Here is a 10545-nt window from a genome sequence, read left to right as displayed (position 1 = left end):
TTGGGGAAAAAAAAAAACAAAAAAAAAAAAAACAAAAAAAAAAAAAAGTTAAAAAAAAAAAAAAATAAAAAAAAAAAAAAAAAAAAAAAAAAAAAAAAAAAAAAAAAAAAAAAAAAAAAAAAAAAAAAAAAAAAAAAAAAAAAAAAAAAAAAAAAAAAAAAAAAAAAAGAAATAGTAAAATAAAAAGTCACAAAAAGAAAAAACAAAAAAAAAATAAAAATTAAATAAAAAGTTAATAGTAAAGACAATAGAGTGTATTAGTTTTGTTTTTCGTGTTTTAAAAAAAAGAAAAGTTTTGCTTTAAGTGTTTCTTGGATTGTTTTTGATTTGTGTAGGTTTTTAATTTTTTTTAAAATTTTTTTTTTTAATTTTTTGTTTTTTTTTTTTTTTTTTTTTTTAAAAACGATGGTTGTTCACCCTTTTTTTACGTTTTCAGGGGGCCCCCGGGTTATTTTTTTTAAATAGTAAGAAAAATTCTTTTTAAGGATATTAGGCCGAACGTAGGGGGTTTCGTCTTTCCTTGCTTTTCTTTTTCTTGTCTCTGATCTCCCTTCCTTTTCCTCCTCTTTCTTCTTTCTTTTTTCTTTTTTTCGACTTCGCTGGTAAACCAGAACCCAAAAATAAGGGTCCAGCGCCAGCAGAGGGGGAAGCGTACTAACCAGGCCCGACCTTGCTTAGCTTCTCGCCTAGTTCCCCTGCTCTAGCCCCCGCCCCACGAGATCGGCTTGCTCAAGGTGGTAAGGGCCGTAAGCATCGCTTTCCCTGGAGTTACCAAACGCAAGAAGTATCATCCTTATTCAATATATTCAATCAAGAGTAACACGCCGGATGTGCCAAAGCCGCCCTTTGCCACAACATAATCTAGAGATAAAACACTTGTTTGCGCATTTTAAACTTTCGGTCTTCGTCTAGAATACAAGCATAACAAAACACGTCTTTAATTAAATCTGTTTTATCTTATCCTCCTCAAATTATAAAAAAAAAAATTAAACAATAAAAGTAAAAAAAAATAAAAATTTTTTTTTGTGAATGAAAAAACAAACAAACAAACAAATGGTTCCCCCAGGGCGACGCTCGGCCATTGCACGTCTGCGTTGTCCCCCGCGAATTCCCCAAATGCGGGGGTCTCAATGTATTTCTAGTGGGGGACTGTGGTCCCGCTCTCACCTGATATTCTGGTCAAAGACAGAAACAGAGAAGCAGGCCAACTAGCAGTCATTCTAGCACTTTCCATCAAGTGGCGCTGTCTAACGGTGAATGAGATTATGGCAAAGCAACTACATGCTTATTGTTTTAATTTTGACTCTATAATGTTCTGGAAGGTATGTAGGATATTTTATGCCACAAAAAAAAATACATACAATACACTCATACATAAATACATATTTAAATAAATTAATATATAAACAAATGAATAAATAATTCAACGCTAAAAAATTAAAATAAATTTATATTTTCTCCATTTGAATGCTTTTCAATATCATTTTAAAGGATTAATTCCGCATTTTTAGCGCCCAGTACCAGAGCTAAAAGACACAGATTGCAATATAATCTAATTGCGGAAGGAAGCACTATGGTATATATGCTAGTGTCATAGTAGCTGCATGAACGACATTGTCCTGTATAATTTGTAACAAACTCTCCTCAAATGGTAAAGGTGTATGCAGTAACTACTCAGGTGCATTGTGTGGATGCAATTTATAAATACTTTTACTAAAAATTAAAGAAAACTGTTACGTTAGGCAGACTGGGAAGTGCTACAAATAAGTAAAACGTTGAATTTGCAAAACAGTGTTTTTCTTTTCATTGAAGATTTAGGCACCATTTGTGGGGAAAAGTCTCTTGTGGGGGGGTCGATGACTCGGCACGTGTACAACACATACTTACCTCGCAGGAGACATACCATGACCATGAAGGAGGTTCACCCTGGGAATTTCAACTGCATAATTTCTTGTAGGGGGTGGATTGCGTTCGCGTTCTCCCCTGATGTGGTCAAAACCAGAAACGCGGCTAATTTAAAAGCAGGCAAAATCGCAACGCTTCCAGTAGGTGGCGTTGTCAAACTCGGAAGGAGATTGTTTTGCACAGTTTAATGTACTGGAAAGTTGCTGTGTTTCCTGCGCATGTATTTTGCTGTGTTTATATTGAGAAGGCTAGAAGTAATGTCAGCAGTGCCAGTATCAAGGAAATAAATAAATAAATAAATAAATAAATAATAAAGCATTGTCTCCTTCTCAATACGCTTTTTTCCTATTCTATTTTTACGTTTTCTTTAACTTCATGGGTGACATTTTGTCACCAATTCAGGAAAGAATAATGCTGTGTACGAGATTACTAAACTATAATATATTGTATGACTGCTCCATTTGTTCGTGTGTGTGTGATGGGACGGGAAAAAAAGTAAAATTAAAACGATGTTCACCCTTAGTTTCCAGGTTAATAAGAAAATATAGCGACCCCAGCAGAAAGAAAAGCTTACAGCACCTGGTATTCCCAGGCGGTCTCCCATCCAAGTACTAACCAGGCCCGACCTTGCTTAGCTTCCGAGATCAGACGAGATCGGGCGTTCTCAAGGTGGTATGGCCGTAAGCGAAGGACTCGCTTGGTTTCGTCTCTTTCATAGTAATAAGTTAGTCTCATTCGTGCGCTAACGGTTTGGGGGAACGGTGTATTAGATCTCTATTTTGTGACAAACGGTAACATTTAAGCAGATCTGTATTTTTGTGCAGAATTTAATAAAACACTTAAATGAAAAACAAACAAACAAACAAATGGTTCACCCAGGGCGACGCTCGGCCATTGCACGTCTGTGTTGACCCCCGCGAATTCCCCAAATGCGGGGATCTCGATGTATTTCTAGTGGGGGACTGTGTTCCCGCTCTCCCCTGATATTCTGGTCAAAGACAGAAACAGAGAAGCAGGCAAACTAGCAGTCATTCTAGCACTTTCCATCAAGTGGCGCTGTCTAACTGGGAATGAGATTATGGCAAAGCAACTACATTTTTATTGTTTTAATTTTGACTCTATAATGTTCTGGAAGGTATGTAGGATATTTTATGCCACAAAGAAAAATACATACAATACACTCATACATAAATACATATTTAAATAAATTAATATATAAACAAATGAATAAATCATTCCACGATTATATATTTTCTCCATTTGAATGCTTTTCAATATCATTTTAAAGGATTAATGCCGCATTTTTAGCGCCCAGTAAAATCAGACTTTGTGGCTGAAAAACACGATTTACGGCAGCATTACGGGGGTTTTACACCCGCAAATCACTTTGCGCAAATCCTTACTTCACCCCATAATACCAGAGCTAAAAGACACAGATTGCAATATAATCTAATTGCGGAAGGAAGCACTATGGTATATATGCTAGTGTCATAGTAGCTGCAGGAACGACATTGTCCTGTATAATTTGTAACAAACTCTCCTCAAATGGTAAAGGTGTATGCAGTAACTACTCAGGTGCATTGTGTGGATGCAATTTATAAATACTTTTACTAAAAATTAAAGAAAACTGTTACGTTAGGCAGACTGGGAAGTGCTACAAATAAGTAAAACGTTGAATTTGCAAAACAGTGTTTTTCTTTTCATTGAAGATTTAGGCACCATTTGTGGGGAAAAGTCTCTTGTGGGGGGGTCGATGACTCGGCACGTGTACAACACATACTTACCTCGCAGGAGACATACCATGACCATGAAGGAGGTTCACCCTGGGAATTTCAACTGCATAATTTCTTGTAGGGGGTGGATTGCGTTCGCGTTCTCCCCTGATGTGGTCAAAACCAGAAACGCGGCTAATTTAAAAGCAGGCAAAATCGCAACGCTTCCAGTAGGTGGCGTTGTCAAACTCGGAAGGAGATTGTTTTGCACAGTTTAATGTACTGGAAAGTTGCTGTGTTTCCTGCGCATGTATTTTGCTGTGTTTATATTGAGAAGGCTAGAAGTAATGTCAGCAGTGCCAGTATCAAGGAAATAAATAAATAAATAAATAAATAATAAAGCATTGTCTCCTTCTCAATACGCTTTTTTCCTATTCTATTTTTACGTTTTCTTTAACTTCATGGGTGACATTTTGTCACCAATTCAGGAAAGAATAATGCTGTGTACGAGATTACTAAACTATAATATATTGTATGACTGCTCCATTTGTTCGTGTGTGTGATGGGACGGGAAAAAAAGTAAAATTAAAACGATGTTCACCCTTAGTTTCCAGGTTAATAAGAAAATATAGCGACCCCAGCAGAAAGAAAAGCTTACAGCACCTGGTATTCCCAGGCGGTCTCCCATCCAAGTACTAACCAGGCCCGACCTTGCTTAGCTTCCGAGATCAGACGAGATCGGGCGTTCTCAAGGTGGTATGGCCGTAAGCGAAGGACTCGCTTGGTTTCGTCGCTTTCATAGTAATAAGTTAGTCTCATTCGTGCGCTAACGGTTTGGGGGAACGGTGTATTAGATCTCTATTTTGTGACAAACGGTAACATTTAAGCAGATCTGTATTTTTGTGCAGAATTTAATAAAACACTTAAATGAATAACAAACAAACAAACAAATGGTTCACCCAGGGCGACGCCCGGCCATTGCACGTCTGTGTTGACCCCCGCGAATTCCCCAAATGCGGGGATCTCGATGTATTTCTAGTGGGGGACTGTGTTCCCGCTCTCCCCTGATATTCTGGTCAAAGACAGAAACAGAGAAGCAGGCAAACTAGCAGTCATTCTAGCACTTTCCATCAAGTGGCGCTGTCTAACTGGGAATGAGATTATGGCAAAGCAACTACATGTTTATTGTTTTAATTTTGACTCTATAATGTTCTGGAAGGTATGTAGGATATTTTATGCCACAAAGAAAAATACATACAATACACTCATACATAAATACATATTTAAATAAATTAATATATAAACAAATGAATAAATCATTCCACGATTATATATTTTCTCCATTTGAATGCATTTCAATATCATTTTAAAGGATTAATGCCGCATTTTTAGCGCCCAGTAAAATCAGACTTTGTGGCTGAAAAACACGATTTACGGCAGCATTACGGGGGTTTTACACCCGCAAATCACTTTGCGCAAATCCTTACTTCACCCCATAATACCAGAGCTAAAAGACACAGATTGCAATATAATCTAATTGCGGAAGGAAGCACTATGGTATATATGCTAGTGTCATAGTAGCTGCAGGAACGACATTGTCCTGTATAATTTGTAACAAACGCTCCTCAAATGGTAAAGGTGTATGCAGTAACTACTCAGGTGCATTGTGTGGATGCAATTTATAAATACTTTTACTAAAAATTAAAGAAAACTGTTACGTTAGGCAGACTGGGAAGTGCTACAAATAAGTAAAACGTTGAATTTGCAAAACAGTGTTTTTCTTTTCATTGAAGATTTAGGCACCATTTGTGGGGAAAAGTCTCTTGTGGGGGGGTCGATGACTCGGCACGTGTACAACACATACTTACCTCGCAGGAGACATACCATGACCATGAAGGAGGTTCACCCTGGGAATTTCAACTGCATAATTTCTTGTAGGGGGTGGATTGCGTTCGCGTTCTCCCCTGATGTGGTCAAAACCAGAAACGCGGCTAATTTAAAAGCAGGCAAAATCGCAACGCTTCCAGTAGGTGGCGTTGTCAAACTCGGAAGGAGATTGTTTTGCACAGTTTAATGTACTGGAAAGTTGCTGTGTTTCCTGCGCATGTATTTTGCTGTGTTTATATTGAGAAGGCTAGAAGTAATGTCAGCAGTGCCAGTATCAAGGAAATAAATAAATAAATAAATAAATAAATAATAAAGCATTGTCTCCTTCTCAATACGCTTTTTTCCTATTCTATTTTTACGTTTTCTTTAACTTCATGGGTGACATTTTGTCACCAATTCAGGAAAGAATAATGCTGTGTACGAGATTACTAAACTATAATATATTGTATGACTGCTCCATTTGTTCGTGTGTGTGTGATGGGACGGGAAAAAAAGTAAAATTAAAACGATGTTCACCCTTAGTTTCCAGGTTAATAAGAAAATATAGCGACCCCAGCAGAAAGAAAAGCTTACAGCACCTGGTATTCCCAGGCGGTCTCCCATCCAAGTACTAACCAGGCCCGACCTTGCTTAGCTTCCGAGATCAGACGAGATCGGGCGTTCTCAAGGTGGTATGGCCGTAAGCGAAGGACTCGCTTGGTTTCGTCTCTTTCATAGTAATAAGTTAGTCTCATTCGTGCGCTAACGGTTTGGGGGAACGGTGTATTAGATCTCTATTTTGTGACAAACGGTAACATTTAAGCAGATCTGTATTTTTGTGCAGAATTTAATAAAACACTTAAATGAAAAACAAACAAACAAACAAATGGTTCACCCAGGGCGACGCTCGGCCATTGCACGTCTGTGTTGACCCCCGCGAATTCCCCAAATGCGGGGATCTCGATGTATTTCTAGTGGGGGACTGTGTTCCCGCTCTCCCCTGATATTCTGGTCAAAGACAGAAACAGAGAAGCAGGCAAACTAGCAGTCATTCTAGCACTTTCCATCAAGTGGCGCTGTCTAACTGGGAATGAGATTATGGCAAAGCAACTACATGTTTATTGTTTTAATTTTGACTCTATAATGTTCTGGAAGGTATGTAGGATATTTTATGCCACAAAGAAAAATACATACAATACACTCATACATAAATACATATTTAAATAAATTAATATATAAACAAATGAATAAATCATTCCACGATTATATATTTTCTCCATTTGAATGCATTTCAATATCATTTTAAAGGATTAATGCCGCATTTTTAGCGCCCAGTAAAATCAGACTTTGTGGCTGAAAAACACGATTTACGGCAGCATTACGGGGGTTTTACACCCGCAAATCACTTTGCGCAAATCCTTACTTCACCCCATAATACCAGAGCTAAAAGACACAGATTGCAATATAATCTAATTGCGGAAGGAAGCACTATGGTATATATGCTAGTGTCATAGTAGCTGCAGGAACGACATTGTCCTGTATAATTTGTAACAAACTCTCCTCAAATGGTAAAGGTGTATGCAGTAACTACTCAGGTGCATTGTGTGGATGCAATTTATAAATACTTTTACTAAAAATTAAAGAAAACTGTTACGTTAGGCAGACTGGGAAGTGCTACAAATAAGTAAAACGTTGAATTTGCAAAACAGTGTTTTTCTTTTCATTGAAGATTTAGGCACCATTTGTGGGGAAAAGTCTCTTGTGGGGGGGTCGATGACTCGGCACGTGTACAACACATACTTACCTCGCAGGAGACATACCATGACCATGAAGGAGGTTCACCCTGGGAATTTCAACTGCATAATTTCTTGTAGGGGGTGGATTGCGTTCGCGTTCTCCCCTGATGTGGTCAAAACCAGAAACGCGGCTAATTTAAAAGCAGGCAAAATCGCAACGCTTCCAGTAGGTGGCGTTGTCAAACTCGGAAGGAGATTGTTTTGCACAGTTTAATGTACTGGAAAGTTGCTGTGTTTCCTGCGCATGTATTTTGCTGTGTTTATATTGAGAAGGCTAGAAGTAATGTCAGCAGTGCCAGTATCAAGGAAATAAATAAATAAATAAATAAATAAATAATAAAGCATTGTCTCCTTCTCAATACGCTTTTTTCCTATTCTATTTTTACGTTTTCTTTAACTTCATGGGTGACATTTTGTCACCAATTCAGGAAAGAATAATGCTGTGTACGAGATTACTAAACTATAATATATTGTATGACTGCTCCATTTGTTCGTGTGTGTGTGATGGGACGGGAAAAAAAGTAAAATTAAAACGATGTTCACCCTTAGTTTCCAGGTTAATAAGAAAATATAGCGACCCCAGCAGAAAGAAAAGCTTACAGCACCTGGTATTCCCAGGCGGTCTCCCATCCAAGTACTAACCAGGCCCGACCTTGCTTAGCTTCCGAGATCAGACGAGATCGGGCGTTCTCAAGGTGGTATGGCCGTAAGCGAAGGACTCGCTTGGTTTCGTCTCTTTCATAGTAATAAGTTAGTCTCATTCGTGCGCTAACGGTTTGGGGGAACGGTGTATTAGATCTCTATTTTGTGACAAACGGTAACATTTAAGCAGATCTGTATTTTTGTGCAGAATTTAATAAAACACTTAAATGAAAAACAAACAAACAAACAAATGGTTCACCCAGGGCGACGCTCGGCCATTGCACGTCTGTGTTGACCCCCGCGAATTCCCCAAATGCGGGGATCTCGATGTATTTCTAGTGGGGGACTGTGTTCCCGCTCTCCCCTGATATTCTGGTCAAAGACAGAAACAGAGAAGCAGGCAAACTAGCAGTCATTCTAGCACTTTCCATCAAGTGGCGCTGTCTAACTGGGAATGAGATTATGGCAAAGCAACTACATGTTTATTGTTTTAATTTTGACTCTATAATGTTCTGGAAGGTATGTAGGATATTTTATGCCACAAAGAAAAATACATACAATACACTCATACATAAATACATATTTAAATAAATTAATATATAAACAAATGAATAAATCATTCCACGATTATATATTTTCTCCATTTGAATGCTTTTCAATATCATTTTAAAGGATTAATGCCGCATTTTTAGCGCCCAGTAAAATCAGACTTTGTGGCTGAAAAACACGATTTACGGCAGCATTACGGGGGTTTTACACCCGCAAATCACTTTGCGCAAATCCTTACTTCACCCCATAATACCAGAGCTAAAAGACACAGATTGCAATATAATCTAATTGCGGAAGGAAGCACTATGGTATATATGCTAGTGTCATAGTAGCTGCAGGAACGACATTGTCCTGTATAATTTGTAACAAACTCTCCTCAAATGGTAAAGGTGTATGCAGTAACTACTCAGGTGCATTGTGTGGATGCAATTTATAAATACTTTTACTAAAAATTAAAGAAAACTGTTACGTTAGGCAGACTGGGAAGTGCTACAAATAAGTAAAACGTTGAATTTGCAAAACAGTGTTTTTCTTTTCATTGAAGATTTAGGCACCATTTGTGGGGAAAAGTCTCTTGTGGGGGGGTCGATGACTCGGCACGTGTACAACACATACTTACCTCGCAGGAGACATACCATGACCATGAAGGAGGTTCACCCTGGGAATTTCAACTGCATAATTTCTTGTAGGGGGTGGATTGCGTTCGCGTTCTCCCCTGATGTGGTCAAAACCAGAAACGCGGCTAATTTAAAAGCAGGCAAAATCGCAACGCTTCCAGTAGGTGGCGTTGTCAAACTCGGAAGGAGATTGTTTTGCACAGTTTAATGTACTGGAAAGTTGCTGTGTTTCCTGCGCATGTATTTTGCTGTGTTTATATTGAGAAGGCTAGAAGTAATGTCAGCAGTGCCAGTATCAAGGAAATAAATAAATAAATAAATAAATAAATAAATAATAAAGCATTGTCTCCTTCTCAATACGCTTTTTTCCTATTCTATTTTTACGTTTTCTTTAACTTCATGGGTGACATTTTGTCACCAATTCAGGAAAGAATAATGCTGTGTACGAGATTACTAAACTATAATATATTGTATGACTGCTCCATTTGTTCGTGTGTGTGTGATGGGACGGGAAAAAAAGTAAAATTAAAACGATGTTCACCCTTAGTTTCCAGGTTAATAAGAAAATATAGCGACCCCAGCAGAAAGAAAAGCTTACAGCACCTGGTATTCCCAGGCGGTCTCCCATCCAAGTACTAACCAGGCCCGACCTTGCTTAGCTTCCGAGATCAGACGAGATCGGGCGTTCTCAAGGTGGTATGGCCGTAAGCGAAGGACTCACTTGGTTTCGTCTCTTTCATAGTAATAAGTTAGTCTCATTCGTGCGCTAACGGTTTGGGGGAACGGTGTATTAGATCTCTATTTTGTGACAAACGGTAACATTTAAGCAGATCTGTATTTTTGTGCAGAATTTAATAAAACACTTAAATGAAAAACAAACAAACAAACAAATGGTTCACCCAGGGCGACGCTCGGCCATTGCACGTCTGTGTTCAACCCCGCCAATTCCCCAAATGCAGGACTCTCGATTTATTATTAGTGGGGGACTGTACAGAATGTAATAAAACACTTAAATGAAAAACAAAAAGCACTACCCTGCGAGAGCTACGCTGTGGGAACCTTAGTTCTGCAGCTACATATTAGACTTTCTACTGGATCCAAGTGTACGGTGTCCATTTTAGGACACCCTCAAACATCACCCTTACTGTCAAGTATCAGGCACCCCCCAGTTAAGACTCATGCATCAATAAGTTCCTCTATCACCCCTCCGGTATCACAAATCTTTGGTATCCTGTACAACTCGTTTTTCGTATCAGGGATTGTAAAACAACATTACTAACTCAACAATAATAAATATTACATAGCATTTTCACACCAGTGCAGCATTGGCATGAGATGTTTACAAACGTTATACCTGATCCCACAAGGAAACCAAAGTAGACCTATAAAACAAAGTTATCCCACAACGAATTTGGTAGTAAAATAAGTAGAATATAGAAAATATAGTCTGACCTTCGA

At 38.3% G+C, this 10545-nt stretch overlaps 5 non-coding genes and 9 pseudogenes across 5 annotated transcripts; 9 read left to right on the top strand and 5 right to left on the bottom strand.

The window, feature by feature from the left end:
• The first annotated feature begins 1879 nt into the window (after positions 1-1879).
• Positions 1880-1986, top strand: LOC121308149 (annotated as a pseudogene).
• Positions 1987-2472: 486 nt separating this feature from the next.
• LOC121308157 lies at positions 2473-2591 on the bottom strand. The gene has a single exon (XR_005948474.1). It is a non-coding gene; the product is annotated as a 5S ribosomal RNA (ribosomal RNA).
• A 149-nt stretch (positions 2592-2740) lies between these two features.
• LOC121308153 lies at positions 2741-2888 on the top strand (annotated as a pseudogene).
• Positions 2889-3681: 793 nt separating this feature from the next.
• On the top strand, positions 3682-3788 carry LOC121308148 (annotated as a pseudogene).
• A 480-nt stretch (positions 3789-4268) lies between these two features.
• On the bottom strand, positions 4269-4387 carry LOC121308156. The gene has a single exon (XR_005948473.1). It is a non-coding gene; the product is annotated as a 5S ribosomal RNA (ribosomal RNA).
• A 149-nt stretch (positions 4388-4536) lies between these two features.
• Positions 4537-4684, top strand: LOC121308150 (annotated as a pseudogene).
• A 793-nt stretch (positions 4685-5477) lies between these two features.
• On the top strand, positions 5478-5584 carry LOC121308146 (annotated as a pseudogene).
• Positions 5585-6070: 486 nt separating this feature from the next.
• On the bottom strand, positions 6071-6189 carry LOC121308155. Its single transcript, XR_005948472.1, has one exon. It is a non-coding gene; the product is annotated as a 5S ribosomal RNA (ribosomal RNA).
• Positions 6190-6338: 149 nt separating this feature from the next.
• On the top strand, positions 6339-6486 carry LOC121308152 (annotated as a pseudogene).
• A 793-nt stretch (positions 6487-7279) lies between these two features.
• Positions 7280-7386, top strand: LOC121308145 (annotated as a pseudogene).
• Positions 7387-7872: 486 nt separating this feature from the next.
• LOC121308154 lies at positions 7873-7991 on the bottom strand. Its single transcript, XR_005948471.1, has one exon. It is a non-coding gene; the product is annotated as a 5S ribosomal RNA (ribosomal RNA).
• Positions 7992-8140: 149 nt separating this feature from the next.
• LOC121308151 lies at positions 8141-8288 on the top strand (annotated as a pseudogene).
• A 793-nt stretch (positions 8289-9081) lies between these two features.
• Positions 9082-9188, top strand: LOC121308144 (annotated as a pseudogene).
• A 490-nt stretch (positions 9189-9678) lies between these two features.
• LOC121308143 lies at positions 9679-9797 on the bottom strand. Its single transcript, XR_005948470.1, has one exon. It is a non-coding gene; the product is annotated as a 5S ribosomal RNA (ribosomal RNA).
• Positions 9798-10545: the final 748 nt, after the last annotated feature.

This window comes from Polyodon spathula, unplaced genomic scaffold (genome assembly GCF_017654505.1).
Source record: "Polyodon spathula isolate WHYD16114869_AA unplaced genomic scaffold, ASM1765450v1 scaffolds_448, whole genome shotgun sequence".
NCBI classification, from domain to species: domain Eukaryota; kingdom Metazoa; phylum Chordata; class Actinopteri; order Acipenseriformes; family Polyodontidae; genus Polyodon; species Polyodon spathula.
The sequence above is the reverse complement of the archived record's forward strand: the minus strand, read 5'-3'. Positions and strand labels throughout refer to the sequence as shown.